Below are 21,593 nucleotides of genomic sequence, written 5' to 3' on the forward strand. Positions count from 1 at the left end.
GAGAGTAGGTAGAAGGAATATTGCAGCTATCAAGAGGGGTTTTTTGTATCTAGTCATTTAATACAGCTCTACATGTCTGTTAGTGAAAAGAAGTGAAAATGAAGTGAGAAGTAAAAAGAGGGAGTGACAGAACAGATGGAGAGAAGATGAGATATGATGTCAGATTATATTGGCGGCGGCGTCTTTATTACTACTGCTTATTCCATATTAATCAACCTGAACAATTTGTGTTCAAATGGAACAAATAACAAATATGATTGGAGTATGATATGAAAAATGTGGCAGGAAAGAATGTAAATAATGAAAAAATGCATTTCTCACACACAGACAGACAAGTAGATTTCTATATGACAGGAAATGCTCTATCCAAAAAGTAAAAAGGTGAAAAGATATAACGAGCTAAAATCATCCACCATCCTTATTCTTGCAAAAGGTTCTTTTTCTCATTTTACCCACAGACCTAATAATAGAGTTCACCGGTATCTAAAGCAAATGTAAAAAAAAAAAAAATGTCAGCAGTGTTTTGCAGACAGAAGGAAGCATTAAGGCTCGGGTTAGTGAAGGAAAACAAACCCCTTTGGCATTAGACTCCACAGAGTGGACAGGCAGGGCTGGCTGGACTAGTCCAATCCTTGCATGCCAGGGTGGAACCGGGCTGAAACGTCAGAAGTGCACCGACAGAATCTCCAACATCAGTGCTGGTGCTGATAAGGGACCTTAATACTCAGACTATTCATCAGCAAATTAATTTTTCTGCTTCAGAAACCATAACTGATTTTCTTCCCTGATATGTCATTTTTCCTCTCAGTTTATTCCACTATGAAGAAAAAATGATGGCCTGGGAGATTCTTTACAGTCCATGTAGAGAATGATGAAAATTATAAGACACACAGCGAAGTTTACATTACGTTACCTTCTATGAATTCATCTATTTGATGCACACATTCATTTTAATGGTTGATCCACTTAATGAAATATTCAGATTGTTTGCCTGTTATGTATTGATGCACTTCTATTGAATATAAAAACAGTAGCTTTCCAGTGTGCTTTTCTCATTTCCTCCCCTAGGTTCAGTGCTTTTTCCATTTCTGTGCAAAACATCCCGTAGTCAGCATTTTCTAAATTAATCATTTTGAGCCATTATTTGCTTAGCTCGTTAAAATGATATCTTAAATTTCATGGCCAAACCCAAGTTCCTCATACAGGCATGGCCTCGACCTCGAATATTGCTATTTCACCCGAGCTGCTATTTTTCCTAAAGGTTTCCTGCAATTAGTTTATTGCAGATGCATCAGTATCGGTGTGTCAGCCAATAAGCAGTAAGAAATTGCAGTGTACAACAAATGCCCACCAAGGTCTGAGGTGAATAATAATATTGATATGTTATCTGACTTTTTTTTTTTCCCAAACTTAATATCGATATCAGTTTAGGCCTCAGCGCTCAGGCTATGGTTTTCAATATCAATATAGATGCTTCTTACTTTCTCAATCAATTAGCCTTCAAAATGACCATACCAGTCTGCTGAGCCTAAGGTTACATTTTTTCATATAGTTTGTTTTGTCAGCCTAAACTAGGGTCTGCACAATTTGGTGAAAAAGTCATATTGCGATTATTGTGGAAAATATTGTGATATGATAAACAAAATGGTATCATGAGACTTTCATTTGCAATGTTTTACAGAGTTCCTCTTTCTGCTCGAGGTCGCTGAGCTTGAATCCAAAACATCACCATGTAACAGAGGTTGTGCTTCTTTTTAGCCGCCACTTAAGTACCAGCCTGCTTGTTAGCTTCCATTTCCACCTGGTCTGTGGTCTGCACACCGGCAAGTCATGTGACCATGCACTGCACATGCTTCACTGACTACACAGAGACTGAGAGCAGTCTGTGAAGTATCTCCGCTCATGGTGTGTAGATGACCAAACGTTTTCACATGCACATTTAAATGTAATTAAACTTAAAAGTCTCTTATGCAGTTAAAAGTCTCTTTTGCTGTAATATTACTGCATAGGCTGACATCATGACTGCAATTAAATTAATCGGCAGCACTAGTCTAAACAATTTAACAATCTAAAAGCCAAACATATAACTTACTATGTAAAGACAAAGAAAAGCATACCTTTCTATTTTGTACCAGAGAGGGTTTGGCCTTTATTTGCTTGAAAAATGCCTGAAATCACAAAGCGATTATCTCTACTGTTGCTGCATTATTACTCTTCCTGCAACACTACAGGCATTGTGTGCAAATACACAAACAATGCAAAGCTGTAGCAAGTGTACACAGATGTGTGCGCTGTGCTGTGTTTGACTGTTTCTACTTCAGGCAAGTTCGACTTTGCTGTTATTACACTATCGCCTTAAGCCTGGCTAGAGCAGGTCTGACACAGTCTGGGTCTATTGCTTCTCTCAGTGTGGCCCACATAGTAGGTCAATGCGCACACTAACACAATCATGGACAAAAACATGCAAGTATGCGTACAAACACACATGATTAGGCCCCTCAGCTATATAACCAGTCTCCTTGCCTCCAATATAATATATGTTGTTTGTTTGCCGGATCTGTGCTAGCCAGCAGCATTACCCTGATGCAGCCAAGCGTAGCCTGCACTGGACACACACTCTGTCAACGGCAGTAAGCAAGCAGAGTACTGCACTGCCAGAGATATGGAGCAACAAATCTATACCTCTCACAGAAATGGGAGGGTGTGGAGCGGAGGTATATAGCTACAGAATATGATAGAATTTGATAAACAGTCAGGGTCAGGAGGAGGCAGGTCAGCAGACCATTAAGTTATTCTGACCAATTTGATCCATTGCACACAATACTGGGACAAGGCACTGGGTGTCACCTAAGAGGGGTGGGTGGGGAGGGACTAAAGAAGAAAGAAAAAAGCTGGCAGGAAGCATAAAACAAACAGAGACAGCCTTTACTGCAGGAGATGAGGAGAGATAAGAGACATCAGAGGAAGACTCTGCTTTATCAGAATGCAACGAGAAACCAGGAGGAGAGAAGCACTCCCTCCTGGGAGAGGAGGGGAGGAGAAGGGTTAGGCAATATAGAGGAGGAGTGCTGATGCCAAACTTTAACTCATATAGAGCTGCATTAAAACTAAATTAAACAATAATATTCTCCAATATTTTTTTATCCTTATTGTATGATTGTAATATTTGCAATTTCAAACCAAAAAAACCCTTTTGGATATTTACAGTCTTGAGTTTATTGGAAAATCCCAGGGACAAGAAATGGATGTAGTGTTAATACTCTGCTCTTTATTTTGTTCTTCAGTTCAGTGAGGGAAGTTTGAGACTCAATAGGGGGAAACTTAGGCCTTTGTTTTAATTAACAGTCCAATTATCAAGCAGTTAATGGCTTTGTAAATATAATGGGTTAATAGCCTTGCAAGCAAGATCAATCATCTGATTGTCTTTTTGTGAAGCTGGAGAAAGTTCCAATTTAGTCATGTACATGCAAGCGTGTGTACAGTATGTGCTCTGTGTGTGTGTGTGTGTGTGCCGTTATATCAGTAAAGGGGCACGGAGCAGCGGCCGCTCCTGAGATAGGTTTTCAATTCGATTTTTGAGTGAAATAGTACAACTGACCTAGAATCAGCACTTGGCTGTATATATCAGGAGGTCATTTTCTGTAAGCCGATGATCCTACTGTTTGGCAGTCTGTCATGCTCACAAAGTAGCTGTTAGAGCCTTGTAGAGTGTAGGCCAACTGTCTAAAGTGAGACGAAAAAGAAAAAAAAAGAAAGAAAGAAAAACATAACTCCAGTCACTGTAAAAGACGATAATACTTTACAGGGAAATTTATTTTTGTAGTCTTTATATCCTTAAGGTATGCTGAATCACTATCGTTTAACAATAACCTTATGTGCTGTGGCTCCGTTCAGATGAAGCATTTCAAATGTGTGTGTTGCAGGGTGTGCGTGTGGGCATGAGCCCAATGAGGCAGAAAGGATGCCAGTAGCCTTTGCGGAAGGAGCATGTGTCCAGCATCCACCACTGTTGTGCTGGGTCACAGATGTCACCTGTTCCAGCAGCCTGCCTCACACCACTCGCCCTACCACACCACTTGCCCACTTGTAAACAGTCCGAACTGGAGGAGGAAACAAGTCTCTTACAGTATTGCTACTTACTTAGATTCTATTTAAACATGGGTCACAGAATTATCATAAGAGTCCACAAGAGTCCCTCTCATTAAATAAAAGAAATGTTATCCACAGCTGCTGGCTATGCTACGTTGCTACTGTCTTGCCAAGTACTGACACTGCAAGTTAGAGGAAATTAAAATACTGCTGGCTGGTGGATTGGTAGCATTAAACAAAGCAAAATAGCCTGGAAAAAGTTTGGCATAGGAAAACATATTTAGATAATGTCAGCAACAAGAAGAAGTGTGAAACCACCATACAGTACCACAAAATAAATACATGTGTGTGGTGTGTGTGTGTGTCTGGATTTGTCTGTCTGTGTGTGGCAAAAGCATATAGACTCTGCTAATCTTTCAAAGAAGCTCCCTTGCAATGGTGTGGTCATCTTTTTGAGAGGGCCTGAAATTCCTTTTGCATGCTTGAGAAACCGAGAATGCTTTACCACAGGAATCATCCATGGAGATTGTTGATGTGTGTATCTTTCTCTCTCAAAAACACACACACACACACACACACACACACACACACACACACACACACACACACACACACACACACACACACACACACACACACACACATATTAAATGTGCCCACCCACACATCACTGACATTTCTTTTCGGAGTGTCTTTAAATTACCACGCATATTAGTGAAGCACTGCCAAGATCCTCCTAATCTTGTGTGCTTACGGGGTCAGCGGCTGTCCCCCCTCAACCCTACGCCTTTCCTCTCCCCCCCCAAATACGCCTGTGTGTCTCCCGTGGGAGATCGTACTGCTCTGCTCTGACAGATCAGGACAGGACAGCATGGCACGCTCCTGCCTCCTCTCCCTGAGCCTGCCGCCAACCAAACCCACTTGCTACCAACTGTGACTTACTTCTCACAAAATCAGTCGAGCTGCTATTCCAGTTCAGTGGTGTTAAAAGATGCTATATATTCATGATTTTAATGAATAATATTGAGAGTTCAAGTTTATTTAGGTTCCAGTTGGCTCGCTGATAATATGTGACTTCCCAAACAGATTTAGGAGTCAGTTTGCATCAAATAAAGTGGTTGTCAGATGCTCAAGCAGCATCTGAAACCTCGCACCCATTCGCCCTTTCATTGTGTCTAGTACATTTTTTGTGCATTTTTTAAATCTAAAATCTGACATTAAAACCCACTCCACTCAGTAATTGGCCAAATGTGCAGAGGTGAAAAAATGGGTAGGGTTTGAACTTATCTTCTACACAGCTATGTGTGTGCAGAGTCATGAATGACTTTGCAGAAAAGATCTGAAAGAGTGCACCATTAACCCCATTTGTATGATTCACTGCATCTCAGCCCCACCCTTGAGTTTGGCCATTTGGAACAGGTATAAAAGGCTAATGCATACATATTCTAGGACAAAAACTTTTAGACCGGTAGTAAAAAATAAAAAACTAATTTGGTACAAAAAATACAGTACAAGCTGCCTGGACAAAGTTGGCAGATGTTTGTGTCTTTCTTTAGCAGTAAAATTATGGTCTTGTAAAGTTCAGTCCTAAAGGAAGGCCAAGATGGAACCAAGAGGGTTGACCGCATAGTGTTTGCTTCCAGTCAGTGGTTGTGTAGTTAACGGTGAACTACTCATAAAAGTGAAGTTCAGAGTGTTACAAAGTTTAACAATCAGGTGATATTCACAATACAATGCTGTGGGGATGTATTGCTTTTAAAGAACATCTAAGGACATGAACAGGGTTCAGTCAAGTTAGAGGGCAGGGGCATGACCACAATGTGGGGGTCTGATAGGCGCTAGAAGCCCATGCCTCTAATCCCAGTTAAGACAAGCCCGGCAGGCGAGCCGACACAAAGGAGCTTGGTCCAGTGTTAGTGGAATTAAAGCAAAGCCTCTCCTCTGTTGTTATGCTAATCCACAAGACAATGATTATCTGCAGGGCAACGTTGCCACGGTGATAAACATGGCTCTAGAGTGCCTCAATTAGGGCGCCAATTGCCAGAGGAGAGCAAAGACCGAGTGAGGTGGATGATGCCGCTATGAACGGGAAAAAAAGAGAAAGTGCGGAAGGCGTTTTGTTATTTCAACCGAGTGGATGGGTCAACTTTCAAAAAGAAGGGTAAACTTACAGATGAAGCTTGACCCTCACAGCTTGACCTTGTCCAGGCCTGACACTCTTCATGATGTGAAGGCTTCCCCACGCACTGACACAAGTACTTTAATAGCGAACATGTAATAGCTCTCAAATGTAGACAGGTTACGTTATTGTGTAATACCTATAGAGTATCATTATGACTCAATATCATGTTCTCTGTGCTATGCATGTGGAATGAGTAAGTATGCCGTACAGGGTGTGCGGCTTGCTTCATTCAACTTCAAATGTGACAGCGTGGCAATTCAGGTGGTTGCACTGTTCTAGTTTTTGTTTAAACATCAAAAGTTGGAGGACAACCATAACACTGGATTCATCTATAATAATCCTTCATTTACTCCGCAAATCAAAGTAAGGAGGTACAGCCCTCGCTGGGTGTTTAAAGCTCCTCACTGAGTTGAGGTGCCAACTTCAATTCTTTGCTGTTGTCACAAGATCAAAGAAAAGTAAAAACCAGGCTAGGGAGGCTGTTTTCTGTTTCCGGAGCGGCTTGTCACACAGCTATTTTACAGATACATATTTGAAAACCTGGTAGTGTGGCTGACATCACACAAGTGTCTACTCGATCCTCGTCAAACCTAGCTCTGGGCCACTGACACAGACAGACAGAATACCTCCATCCTATCTTTCCACCACTCCATCTTCCTGCTGTTTCCATGAGGAACGGTTCATGATTTTTGGTATGTGGTCGGTCAGTGGCTCTTGCTCTCTCCCTTTTTTACTCTCTCCACAACTATCCCACTACTCCAACAACATAATAAGCATTGGACTGCTGTGTCATCTCATTGAGTCCTATCAGGGCCTCTTATGTCTGACTGGCAAGTTGTTATTGCTCTCTCAGACCACAGCTAAAATTGAGGAATGGGTCTGCTATGTAGGTCCTTAAATGTCCCTTATGCATTGGGAGCACTAGCAATGGGGTGCAGTGGGGTGGTGGAGGGTGGTCCCATGACAACATGAAACAAGATGAAGGGGAGGAGGTGACAACCATGTGGTGCAACACCCCTGGGGCTACAGTACATGACAGGTATGTCAGATGCACATGATCTCATGCTGGTTTGCCAAGGGCTTTGCCATAGGTGAATGTCACTGCTGCCACTCTCACACATGTGGAAGGAGGACTGAGGAGCATCTGCAAGCTTGCAGATGTAGCAGGCTGTTTAATAGAAAAGTTCCTGATAATGGTAAAGCAAAAGGATTGAATGGAAATTTAGTGCAGGTTTTGGGATTGAACAAGAGGTCCACCATGGTTTACATCATTGCCCTGCCAAACTAACAAAGCTAGATGTTACAGGCAAAGTATCTTAACCCCATGACATCAAATCAAAAAATACGAAATAACAAGTGACAAAAAATGGATAATAGAAGGGAATCAAGCAAGACACCTTGGGTATTAGAGGGTGCTTTGTTTGTGTTGACCATCCGGCATTCATTGAGCCTTAAGAAAAGCAACAAAGGAGTAGGAACCCTACTTTCCAAATCCCTGACTGATTAAAAAAAACAAACATATGACCCTCTTGCCCCTCAGATCTTGAAGCTCAGGCCCATGCTGGTCAAATCACACTCCTCCCTATATGCAACCAGCTAAGCTCTAGATACACTATGTATGACTGATGACTTAAGACACTGGAGAACACTTAACCCTCTACCAAATCATGCACAAGCTCTAATCTGAGAGAGATCATGTCTTGTAGAAACATGGTTTAATTTGTAGCACTGTAACAGGGAGGGTACTACACAGATGTTCGGGAAGATGTTTGCTTCTTATACATTATTTGCAAAGCAAATGTTCTCCAAGGCATGATAGGATAGATGGCAGAAACCAGGGGATGACATTGGACAAAGATAAGTCAAACACACACACACAGCTTTCTAACACATGTATGGCTTAATTTCTACGCTCCACATTAGTAACTGTTCACACAAGAATACACAGCGTTTTTCACTTCTGCAATTATTTACTTTAGAAGTAATGAGGAAATGAAAAATCACTTTTCCCGCTTGTGATGAAACCCCTCCCTGGTAGCCAATGAGGTCAGTGTTGTCTTGAGAGTAACACGTGTTACTTTTCACAAGACATGCACATAAGAACTGCCTCTGCAACCTACAAACACCTGCTGTCTGCACTGTACGAGCGTTGAACATTTGTATTGATATTGTAGAATCAAAGAATGCAATATCTTTGTGCAATACCAACATTATACATTTTATGACTCGATCAATAACTAAAATATCGGGAAAGAGACTTTTTTGGCACAGACAACTCCTCAATGCCCAGAAATACCATTAAGCAACAAGAGATTGGACATCACAGGAAGGTCCGATGGGAGATATTCCCACAACCGCCCAAAGGGGAAGCTCCTGGAAATGGTTCAAGTCACATCTATTAAGTTAATAAAGCCTTAAATGGATTTTTCAAATGCATTACAGCTGCAATATATGTCAAAATAATGCTGATGAGATTTTTTTTGTCCACATTTTACAGACTTATCATTGCTCAGTGGTACTCAATTCTGTCTTTGGTGAACAAACTGCACAGGTATGAATTACTGTCAACTCATTGCGAGGATCACAGTGTAATCCGCTCCTTAACACCTCCGCAATCCTCCAGTTTGTACAATGATATGTCTGGCTCTAAGGTGTGTATATATATTTAAAACATCATATCTGTCCACCTAAATACTGTTGGACCAAGTGAATCGAAGACAAAGCAGATGGTTAATTCTGGTGAAATTGACACAAAACCATTATGTTTAAGGTATGATTATGATATCTGCTGAGGATTGTGAACAAAATCATTTCAAAAGACATTCTATTACACATTTTACATGTATCAGGTAAACATTGTAGTTAAAAAAATAATGCCCTGATGTTTACAGATGTCCTCAACTAAATACATTTCAGCCCTCAAGGAGAGTTGTGAGAAAAATCTACTCGCTGATAATCTCACACTGATGAAAATCATCAATATGTGATAAACAATGCATTCAAGGATTTAGCATGTGATTGTTGTAATTTCTATTTTGTTGTACCCACTTTGCTTCAACCTTCCTAGTCTAATTCGACTTGTTAGTGATTTCCTATATTTCCCAGAGTGCTTTTCAACAATCCCCAGTGAAAGGCCTGACAAGCTCAACGGAACAAGCGGTTTTATTCAGCTGTGGGTTATGTAGGAAGAAATAGATAGTAAGCATATCAGAGCTTTAATCTGGTGTGCATTCAATTTGTTCATGCATTGTGGTCCTTTCAGGCTACCAACTGGAGAAAAAAGCATCACAGCTTAATTATAACAATAGATTTCTGCTCGTATGACCATTGATCCTCATTCAAAGTGTTTAAAACAACATATTTTTGTCTGATTCTGAGGGGGTGTATAAGTGAAACCTGAAATTTACATCTGGGCTTCTCAAAAGAGGGCATGGGGAGATACACCATCAAGCAATTACACAGTTCCAGAAATGCAAGGGCGAAGTTTCCAAGAATTATTCTTACTGTTTTAAAGGTGGATTTTTCTCGACAGAAAACCCAGTGAAAGAATTGGCAGATTTGCCAAATGACTTTTTTGGACTTTCTTTCTTATAATCTATAAAGTCAATGTTGAATGCAGACTGTGCCTGTATATTCACAGCGGGTCTGCTATCTGATTGCTGCCCTGCTGTCTTCTACAGCGCCATGCTGGGCCAGGTGACAGGACTTCTGCCACAGAAATCCAATCAGGCCAATCCTCTATGATCCCTCGCAATCCTCTCAGCTGCCGCCCTACACCGCCAACCATCAGTAACTCACTACACATGCCACACACACTTACAATGAACTCTTTGATAGATATAAAGATGGACACATGCACATTAACCACCTCACCTCATGTGAACTTGGGACAGACATCAGGGGGGCATAGTGCTAAGTGAAATACTGAGTCCCTTCCAGCTATGAAGGCTACAGTGTAGCTGACCCGAAATTCTGACCTCTCAATTGAGGTCACAGTGATGAGTTTTCCCTTAGGGATCAATAGTGCAACAGCAAAAATCCACAAACACTCTCAACACCATTCAAACAAACCCTCCAGGAACCCGGACTGGCACCAGTGACATAAATAGACCACCCCCTTAGATAAAGTAGGCCTTTCATCTTGGTCCAGGTCCCACTTTCCAGGGGCTTGAGTTGAACCCTCCCTGGACCTGTGTGGAGGTCGCACACAGGCCACCCAATACTGGCTAGTACTGGATCAGATACGGCTGGATAAATGGAGGCCATTCAGTAGTCCTCGTGTATGTGGGTAGAGATGGAGTGAGTTCTGGGAATTTGGGCTTCCTGTTGAAAACAGTATAATATCCACAAACCCCCATGCAGAGGCAGGCCTGTCACACAACCCTTGCTACCCAAGTGTGGGAAATGCACCCATTCTGTCACATGAGCTCATGGTCTTGTTCTTCTCCGTTTCTATGTGTGTGTCTTTGTGAGCTTGTGCAGTCTGTGTCCTGGACACAGATTGAATCTGGGCTATTGTCACCATGATCCTAATGGCCAGCATCTGGCTCTCTTTTTAGTTTTTTTTTTGGGGGGGGTGGAGGGACTGGAGTTGGTTGTAGGACCCTGTGAAATCCGTATTAATGTTTTCCATATCCAGATTATTTTTTACTGTACACCATAACAAAAAATAATCATTCATCATCAGATATATAGAGAGATGATTGGAACAGCACTAACCAGCTGTAGAGACTGATATTGTTACTGATATATGGGTCAACCAATTTTATTAGCTGGTATTGGTATCACACATATATCATTTTAGCTTGTTCATAACAATTTTCTACAGAACAAGCTGTTGAAAATATTGCTTTTCTTCATGTGTATGATTGTTGAACAGCTGTTTAAATAAGTTACTTTTGTTGACTTTTTATTTTCAAAGCTTTTATTGCACTTGCACCATGTTATCTGTCCACTGTGGCCTCTCTGCTGGCCGCTCTGAGTGTGTGTCTAGGTCTATGTGGAGGAAGTGAGCCCCACCCTCTGTCTAACACCAAAACAGACAGCAGAGGACAGGAGCAGTATGACCACAAATGACACCAAAATGCAGTAGACACTCTCCGCATATTTTTTTTATGTTCATTGAGCTTAGGTGTTGTGAAAAAACGCTGTTTATGATGGCGGGGAAACCCTGATTTATACAAACTACATTCGCATCTTGTCAAATTACACAATATTCCACATTTTACAGTTGATTCCATTTTTATTATTAAATTACTCGAATCCATCCTTGTCTTCCGCAATGTGGAAATCATAGGGCCCTAGAGGTGGGTGATCTGACTGCTAGTGCCTCAAGCTGTGCAGCTGTCCCAATTACTACCTCTCTCTTCTCTCCTAATTTCCCCTCCGTACCCATCTGCCTACTTCTGCAGTCCAAACTCTGTCCCATCCATCCGTGGATGCCACTAGTGTAGATTTGTGCTTTCAGGAGGCTTCCATGCTAAAAACAGCCTTAAAGAGATTGATGTAGGGTTAGATCCTGTTTTATGTTAGATGCTGAGAGGTGTATAAGTGCTAGACACTGCAGTATCTGAGGCAGCTGAGGGTTTTTTTAGCTGCATCTCTGAATCCCTCCAGCCCTCCACACCTGCTCTGGTCCTGACCTGAGTGGTGGACTCTGAGGGTCTGACGAGGCTGTTTGATGGGCCATGGCTACTGAGCATCAGGGGATTATGTGAGTAGGTGGGTGGCTGGCAGGGAGAGAGAGGAAACTGTTTGTGTCCCACAGTGAGTCCCTCAGAAACTTCTGATGAGCTAAAAATGTTCACTGTGTCATACCCATGTGAATTCAGTTCCTCATGCAGAGGAGGCGCCACAAACTTCACTGCAGTCTTCTTGCCCTAGTGCAAAGCATTCACAGTAAGAGTGAAAAACTAGAATAAACACAAAACCTCGCACACACTAACTTATATGTATGCATATACACACACACAAATTAATGCAGAGGCACACAGGAGGCTGTGCAACAAGGGACAGTTAAGTGCTTCAAACTGAAAAGAGAAAAAAAAGGGGGAAGGAGAGAATTTAAGTGCTGCATGTGGATGGGTACATGCCTATTTCTGGACAGCTCCAATGAGGCGGGAAGAAATGTCGTAAGACCCACTTCTCAGCTCAGGCTGCAGCAGCAATAACTCCTCGAGATACAGAAAAAGCAAACACACACAGGCAAGCACACACGCACAAACACACATCCTCCTTGATGGAAGTACACTGCAGGCAGGAGGGCCAAACAGAGCTGGGCCGCACACTCTTAGAGGGAAAGTGCTGGTCAGGATCTCTGACAGTAACAAGGACAGGGCACCCTCAGAGCTACCTCATCCAAACACACATTCAAGCATCCTTCAAACCCACCCAGGACAGTTGTGGCTAAGGCACTCTGTGATCTAGATCCAGTCTCTACACAAATCCAATCTGATGTCACATGGCTATTGGGCCAAACTCCTATTGTGCATGTCTGACTGAATTCCTATTCAGACCTCCCCTCCTTCCACCCTGTCTTTAGACATTCAGCTGAGTAAGACAGGTGGACAAGCAGCGAGACATTTAGACAGGCAGGCAGCAGGGCAGGCCTACTAGGGGCTTTTCTTTTCCTGCTGCCGGAGAATGCTATCAGCCTGGATCAGGCTAGCCTGCTCAAACTGAGCTACAGCAGCCTCACAGACCCGCCCGCATTTCTCCATGGAAACCTGCCCCACACTCGCCCTGTGATTGGCTCGATCACTAGACAGACACTCTGTCTTACAATACAGATAATAATGGCCCTCCGGCAAGATGAGAGCAGAGGAAGAGTGATGGCAGAGAGGATTTTTTCCTACAGATTTTGCCCTTTGGAAAGGCTGCATTCTGCAACCTTATAAGAAACTGAAGACTACAGGTATGCTGCTGCACATGGCATGTGGTTGGTTAGCTCTGCTGTTTCTACCCCAATGGTCATCACAAAAAATCTAAGACATTAGCATCAAAAGAGGGTGATAATTGTTTTCTCACCTATTTACTGGAGGATTCAAAAGCCTAGAGAGTGGAGGAAACACACACTGGACTCTGAACTAACCTTTGTCACCATCCTGAAATACAATCTAATCTCTCTTGAAATATTCGTGGTCCATCCTAAATTTATAATCTTTGTTTTTCTACATTATCATTAGTAAAACTCCTTCAGAGTGACCTTTATCATAATTAAAACACCATACAAATGATTAGATGATCAATCATCAACCCTTTTATTTAAATTAATCTAAAAACAATAGAGAATAGAGGTAAATCAATCATGCTGTAAACAAATGGTCCTCTCCGTTTAAAGAGACTTCCCTCTCTCTCCTTAGAAACTTTAATTAACTAAAATCTCTTGTACTTTTCCATCATACTGATTTAACTTTAACTTTCTTGGCTAACTTAACTATACTACCACAGACATACAGTGTACAGTAACGTGAGGAGCAACTACTGTTGCTATATATGTATATTAACCTTGTAGAATGCAGGTGTGGGGTTTAGTTTAGTTGTTTGAAGCTGAATACTGGAGCACACTAACACAGTGCAAACTGCAGCAGGTGAGAGATAAGTAGCTACATCTCAGGTTTGTGTGCTTCAGAGTTTTATTTCCATTGCTGTTCACTGTAACATTAGCAGGGTTTGTTTAGTTTTAGCCCTGGGATGATGGTAGGTCCTTGTATTTAAGCCCTGGACAAAAAGCAGACACCAAACACCAGCTTCACATGACAAGTGCCAGCCAAATGCCAACACTGGTTATAGAATGACTGAACCAAATGTGTAACCCCGTAATTCTTTGTCTTTTTTGTCCTGCCAGAGCAAGTCTTTAATAATAATAATAATAATAATAATAATAATAATAATGATAATAATAAGACTCATGGGTGTGTATCCATGTATCCATATAAAATAATTTCAGTCTATCCCTTCCTCAAAGCAGCAACAACACAAGCTAAAGCGTCTTTTCAACAGCTTCTGCTCTATTTACAGTACATTGTCTGGAGTTGGAAAACAGAAATACCCTGCACAGAGATTAACAATACCAACACAACAATGCCAGATGAGCATTCTTCTTTTTGTAGCCTTGTTACTGCAACTCGCTACAAGATTTTCTGTGTCCTGCATTGCCTCTTCACTTCAATGTTCTTTGTGTTTGTAACATGAAGCCCCCAAACTGGGAACATGTCTTAAAAATGTATTGTTTGTTTCCTCCATAGCTCCATTCAGCCTTCTCTTCTCATGCGTCTGACGTTTTCAGGAAAAAAAGGATATATCTGGGACAACAGGGGTGCAAAAAGGGGATGTATACACAGCACACTGAAGCCAATATCAAGCATTATACACACACTGTACACTGAGCCAAAACACTGTGATGCTTGAAATTAGAATGGCTTTTCATGCAAACAGAGGCGTTTGCTGTGCAGGTGACAGGCTGGTACTGCAGACAGAACTGAAAATGAAAAACTAATCCAACCACTATTTCAAATAAAACTCCACTTGGCAGCAGGGTTGGCTTTAAAAAAAAAAAAAAAAGAGAAAAAAAAAGAAATTCATTTGAATTCTCTAATATCGATCCATAAAATCCCAAGATTGATCTTTTAATATGCCGTTTCCTGTGGATACGTGAACCTTTAACCGTGCACCCCGAGGTGCTCCACTGAAGGCACCACCAAACCTGGTTGCATTTCAGATTTTAAAACTATGAAGACAGAGAAGAGCTGGACAAAAGCAAATCCATAAGTTAGATGTGGAAAATGGAAGTTAAATATTGTGTCAATACTCATTGACTCTATGGACCACTGCTGTAAAGGCTGCATTTGCATTATATTGTGTCGACTGCTTTAGTGTGTTGGTCAGGTTGAATAAAAAGTACACTGCTTCGGGGTCAATTCTTAGTATAAACATTAATATTTTTTAATAATGCGCCAGGTTAAATGGTTCCTTTTACAAGCATTAGTTCTCTGAAAGTCTCTTTCCAAGCAAATGTGGTATTGTAATTAATATTGAATAAAATTGGAAATCAAACTGGGATCTGGTGAATTGGAAACAAATCAATTTTGGTAATCAGTATCACAAACCAGGCCCACATAGCAGAGGCTTGATACACTAAAGCAAACAGAAATATTTCACGTGACAATTATGCACACTGTTAAATACAGATAAAGCTATGAAATGAGTCACCGCCCATTTTTGCTCACTGCACCGCATCTAACCTCTTTGGCAGAGCAACACTAATATGTTTAATGAACTCATTAGTCAAAAATGAAGACAGACAGTGGTATGAGGCATGCAGGGTAGAGGCACAAAGGGCAGAGAAAGAGGGAGGGAACGGAAGGGAAGGGAAGGGGGGGAGACAGAAAATAGATCTACCTTTCTAGAAAGCACATTCACCGGTATTATAGATGCAGCATCATGTGTTAGAGTTACATCGTAGCAAATGCAACTTTGGCCAATGTAACAAGCAGCAACAAAACAATGTGGGAGGCTTTTTGCACGCACAAAAAAAATCACTCAAATTAAAGCAAATTTCTAGGGTTAGTTTGAGGGTCAGTTTGAGCGTTATCACTACTATTTGATTTAAGTGCTTCATCAAAATTTACGCAGGCTGGAATGAACTGCTCTAATGTAATTATTTGCACTTGGCTGATATAAATGGGTCTACCCATGCTTATGCCTATTAATTCCAAAAATGGCAAAGCCCAGATCAAAGCAAATGGTTGCCAAAGCATGAGTCACTTTGCTTTATGTAAAATAATTGGCCCCTGACTGTTTAAAACTGTTCACATTCAGACAGGCGTCTATCTGAAGCAGCACAGTCACCCACCACTGGAATCCAAGACAGACTACCTCTGCCATAGCATAGACCCCTGTCACTGCAATATATATGGCTGTTTACTTATTCATGAATGGATTAGGGCCACTAACTCAATCAATCTGCTTTCAGTTACCAAGGCTGACTTTATTAGATAACATTAATGATGCATTAGTTGTCCATAGGTGTTGAGTTTCTCCCTTGTCAGCAACTACAATTCTAATGAGAACACAATGGATACTGGATGCAAATGGATCTAAACTTCGGTATAATTGTGGCACCATACAACATGACTGAACTCATCAATTATCTTCAAACAATATGCCGTCAAAGAAAGAAACATCACAGCATGCAACGTGAAGCTGAAATATGTCTTGTAATATCAACTGCAGGCATGAAGTGATACACTTTACCAAAAAAAAAAAAAAAAAAAAAAAAGCCATCCACATCATTGATTGATTTCATGAGAAAGCAATAACACAATGCATTTATTTACCATTCATTCTGCCATACACTGTTCCTCTACATGCTTGGATTTCCGCCTCAGTTCTGTGATCATGACATTAATACAGCCATCCATGTATGCAGAGTTTACATCACTATGAAGGTGTTCTCATGGGTGCTCCTGCTGGGAATTGAACCTGTAGCCTTACCAGCACTGACATCAGATACGATTGGCATGAGTTACACTGAACACACACACACACACACACACACATACACATATACATATACTGTGCCTGTGCATGTGAGTGCTGCCATCTTATCATCTTCCTTGTCAAGTGTGTGCATGTGTGTGAGTGTATGTGTGGAAGGGATGGGAAACAGAAATCACCCTGCAGGCTCCCTCATGACTGTCCTAATGTGATGAAGATGAAGATGACGCATGGACTGAGCCGAGCCGTTTTCATTTCATAATCACATATCAGAGGCCTTATTACACATTAACCACACCTCCAGAGATACTAAAAACAAACACACGCCTGGCTGTGGCGATTATTACAACGCAATTCTTGATGATAACTAGCAAAGCAGCAGTGCAGTGAGGCTGTTAACACAGGCGGCTGCTTTTGTCTGCCCGCCACACATAACAACACAATGAAGGAAATACACTGGAAGGATGAACACACTTGTCAAACAACCATCACAACCCCGCTCTTCCTCCTATGTCATGTGTCTTAAATTTTCACGTGGAGGTCAAATGAGTTTCACTATCATTTAACGGTGAGACAACTCAAACATGCCCGCGACAAGCTGAGCAAACAAGCGCACACAGACAAGACAGCTAGCTCACAGGCTACACGCTTTTAGCACTTCTGATGCCTTTAGCTCACAATACAGGCTGCAAATCTGCCAAATGAAACCACTTTGATAGCGGTTGACTCACGCTGCCTAGTCAAGATAATGCCGCGGTGTTAAAAAAAAAAAAGGAGAGAGAGAGAGCTTTGAGGCTGAGCTACCCGCTGGCCGTTACGCGGATACACTGTAAATTGTTTTGAACATACCCCACTTGCCTTTCTCAACGCGAATAAGCAACAAAGGATGACGTGGGGTAGTTTATAGGGAAGTAACGTACACAAGTAACAACGACTCATCCCCTTATAGCAGAGAAAAAACACCGGGGTAACGGCCGTCATATAACGGGACCTGAAATCTCTGCCTACCGTGACCGCTATTTGGTCACCGTGCTGTCGGCAGCGACGCAGTCAACAGGCCGAGATGTAGCGGGGGAAACTGGCTCCGTGTCTCCTACATTTTCCGCCATGCAGCGGTAGTTAATATCACCCACCTTGGCGTGATACACCGGCGTCTGCGGCATCCGACCGACGGGGCGCTGCGGAGGCTGGTCTGACGCCGCAGCAGCCTGGGATGTGTTGCTCCAGAAAAACTGAGCGGAAAGGCTGCGGCGGAAACAGAGCTGCAAGCAGAGAATACGGCAGCCAAGGCTGCTCTGTGGGGATCTGCTGGTCTGGATGGCCGGTGTCAATGTAAACCTGAGAGGGGGGGAACCCGACATCCGATCTCGACTTTTCAAAATAATATGTGGTCGCCATAAGAACATCACAGCACAGTGTAAGCATGCGGTAGCTCATCCTGTTTATTACCCTTGCCTGTCTTAACTGGCAGTTAAATATAATTTTGTATCTAATTATTTGTCGAGCTTCATTTATATTTTCATTTCATTTCACTACTTCAGTCTGGTGGAAATAAACCTTTTTCCATTGTGTTCTTTGGTGACTTATAACTAGGCTATATCTTTATAACATAATTAAGGCCAGTGGTTCTCAAAACATCAAGGACCTCTGAACTGACACAAATTAGACCACTGGCCCCCATTTGATAAGATTTTGCCCCAGAGATTTTTGCTTTTAGATGTTTTATTACAGACAGTGTATGACACCCATGATCAAGGGAGTCACTGTATTAATTATTGATGGAATTACAGGACCTCAGGGGAACCCCTAGTGCCCCACTTGAGGATACATGTCTATACCGCGCAAAACACGTTGAATTAACGCTGTGTTTAAAAGGTGCACAAATAAACTTCAACCGCAGTGACTGTAAATTACTAGGATACCTGCTTTTTGTTTATTGGTTAATCATTGGTCATTTATTTTGAAGGCGCAGAGATCCCACCTCCTGTTTTGGTCTGACTCTTGCTGGCTGGCTTGACTTCTTGTGATGCCGACCCTGATGGGAGTCGTTTGGAGTGGAAGCTGCAGTGCGCATACCAGTGTCAGATTGTTGTACTGCAGTCTGGTTGATACACTGACAGACTGACCGAGGGGAGGGGAGGGGGGGTCTGAAGGGTAGTGTACCAATTCCCCCCACTCCCTTAAAGGGTGTCGCTCTGCTCGACCTTCAGGCATCAATGCAGAATAGGAGTGTAGCTGTAATGTTATAGCCTTCACTCCTCACTCATATCTAAAGTGTTCATGTTACTTATCGCTTCCCAAGAACAGTAGCCCGCTGCTCCAGTAATCATCTGTCATAACCTCTTATCTTCCTTTGACATAATAGCCACTGTAGACTCATTTAGGTCAGGTTTATAAACCAAATAGTTTGGTATCTAGAGTTTTTATCTCGGTGGAGTGCAGTAAGAATATTTTAAGACAGATAAAGATAACTTTCCTACAGTTTACCATTAGATGGAGGAGGTCCATTAAGGTGTGTCAGTGTAGCTCAGTTTCTCAGTTGAGATACATTTTCAAAAACATTATGGTAACATTTTACATTTGTCTGTCAGCCAGGACGGACTGGTTTCAACATCAAAGGTAGAGAGAAAAGGAAGTACTTTTTGTGTCACTTGTAATCTCACTTTTAATGAACCTAGCAGACTTACACTGTTTATCCACGGTGTTTATGTGCTTGCAGTAATCATATTGTGGGTACCAAAAAAAACCTGTTAACATAGTCACAACATGGAGACCTGAATGTCATTTGAATAAGACGGAGACTCGTACCCACAGGAACCTTGGGGTTAAGTATTGGTTTTCGGTCAGTGCTAAGTGGGGCATGGACTGTGGTTAGGCAAATGGTTATTACATGAAGAGGAACGAAAGTTCAGTTATTGTACTGCCCACCAAAGTAGTAGAAAAAAAGCATGTGAGGCTGAAAGTGAAAAAGTGTTCTCATAACAACCCTTTCTTTGTTTGAAACTGTTTCCAACGGAAAAGGTTCATAGTAAGGTCGATGGATCATTCTGAGTTACCAGGATATTGTTTCTGGAAAGACATTTTTTAATACCTAAAGCACCACAGACAAACAACATTCCATTCATCTATGTTGTTTTGGGGTGATGGGAGAACTGTCCGAGCCAGATAGCTTAATACTTGGGCCAGTGAAACCTCCCTGTAGCGCTAGATTCCACTATTAACAAATGAGAGATGTGTTTATTTGTGAACAAACCCATCAAGGAAGCAGAAATTCACAGAAAAATATTGGACAGCAGCTGTTTTCCAGTGATCATTTGCAGCAACAAATTAAAAAGTAAGTTGTTGTTCACACCAGCAAGTAAAGCCATAACATAACTTTTGAAATAAGTATGGGTCCAAAAATGAACACCGCTCTCCTAGTCTGCATGCTGAATGCAAGTTACAACTCTGCACAAATTCAGCTTTTTGAGAAATAGATTTTTTTTTTACATATTGTCAGGGTTACATAATGCAGGCACATAGCTCATCCATTTAGGTTTGTAAATAGCACACCTGAGTGGACAGGGCTTCTGGACAAGTCATCAGTCACACAGCTATAAACCACTGCTGTAAAGGCTGCACATTATCACACTCAGCAGTCTTCATGTGGCGACCTGCTTATTCAGTAATTCACAGTCATGGTTCAGATTACATGACATTAATTTTAATTTGGGCTAGTCAATTTTACAGCAGAAATATTCATTGATTTGAAATGGATTCAACAAACAAAGACACATTTCATGTATGTATTTCACATCTGTACTCCTTGCCACAGCATAAAGCGATACATGTTAGTGCCATAGCTGCTCTTGAGTGTGTGTAAAGATGCAGTTTATCTGTATATATCATTTAACTCAGGTGGGGATAAGTATGGAAAGTAAAGCAACAAGGGAAACCTGTGTGTCTGTGTGTGTGTGCGTGCAAGCATCTGTGTGTGCGTGTGTGGATGAGTGCTGTGAAACAGTAAACACGCTTTCAGGTATAATTTGTTGCCCTTGAACATGTAATTTACTGTGCCACTCTCTGTTAACTACCATATATGGCTGTTTTTTTCTGCCCCCCTCCCCCACCTTACAGTCTCACTTGAGAGTTAAGCGACTAAATCAAATTCATAATACCCATAGGCTTTTCATGTGTTGTTGCTTCCCCATCTATCTCTGAAAAATATCCAGTCTGCCTCTGAGAGGTCTCACTCCTGTGGTGAGGAGCTGAATCACAATAACCACCCCCACCTACATTTTGTACACACATAATTTCTGTTTTACTTAGTGGCCCTGACTACTAAGAAGCTGATGCAGTAGCACCATCATGTGGAACTAAGGCCACAGTACACTGTCAATGTGAGCTAATAAACAAGTTGGAGGAATTTTCTTGACAGTGTAGTTATTCATTCAGAGAGAAACTGACTCACAGGACCTTTCAGTTTTACGTCTTCAACCAGCTCCATCTCATTTCTAAGAAATGACTCATGTTTATGGTAGATTGTGCTGGATTGGGTATTAATTGAAACTGTGTGGGAAGACAAAGACACGTCATGGCAGAAAGAATTGTATGACTGAAAAAGATCAGGGGAGCCCTACAATCTGCTACAACCACGCTATCAGTTGATGAGTAAAGAACCAAGTCTAAGTGAAGTCTATGTATGATACATTGAAGCAGGATTGTGGTTGATTTGGATGAAGAAATAAATTCTGATGTAGAATACTGTATATGGATGACATAAGCTCAAAACAAGGATCAGAGCAGCAACGTGCATGGATGGAGATTCAAGCAGGACAAGGTTTTT

The 21,593-nt window shown here is 41.7% G+C and overlaps 1 protein-coding gene across 1 annotated transcript in view; it reads right to left on the reverse strand.

Annotated features, from left to right (window-relative positions):
- Positions 1-18,017, reverse strand: part of fut8b (fucosyltransferase 8b (alpha (1,6) fucosyltransferase)) — an 87,973-nt gene extending 69,956 nt beyond the window's left edge. Inside the window, exon 1 of the mRNA XM_053336633.1 lies at positions 17,902-18,017. The gene's annotated coding sequence lies outside the window, so the exon portion shown is untranslated. The remainder of the gene's footprint in view (positions 1-17,901) is intronic.
- Between the last annotated feature and the right edge of the window lie 3,576 nt (positions 18,018-21,593).

The sequence above is a fragment of the Scomber japonicus genome, chromosome 17, assembly GCF_027409825.1.
Source record: "Scomber japonicus isolate fScoJap1 chromosome 17, fScoJap1.pri, whole genome shotgun sequence".
NCBI classification, from domain to species: Eukaryota; Metazoa; Chordata; class Actinopteri; order Scombriformes; family Scombridae; genus Scomber; species Scomber japonicus.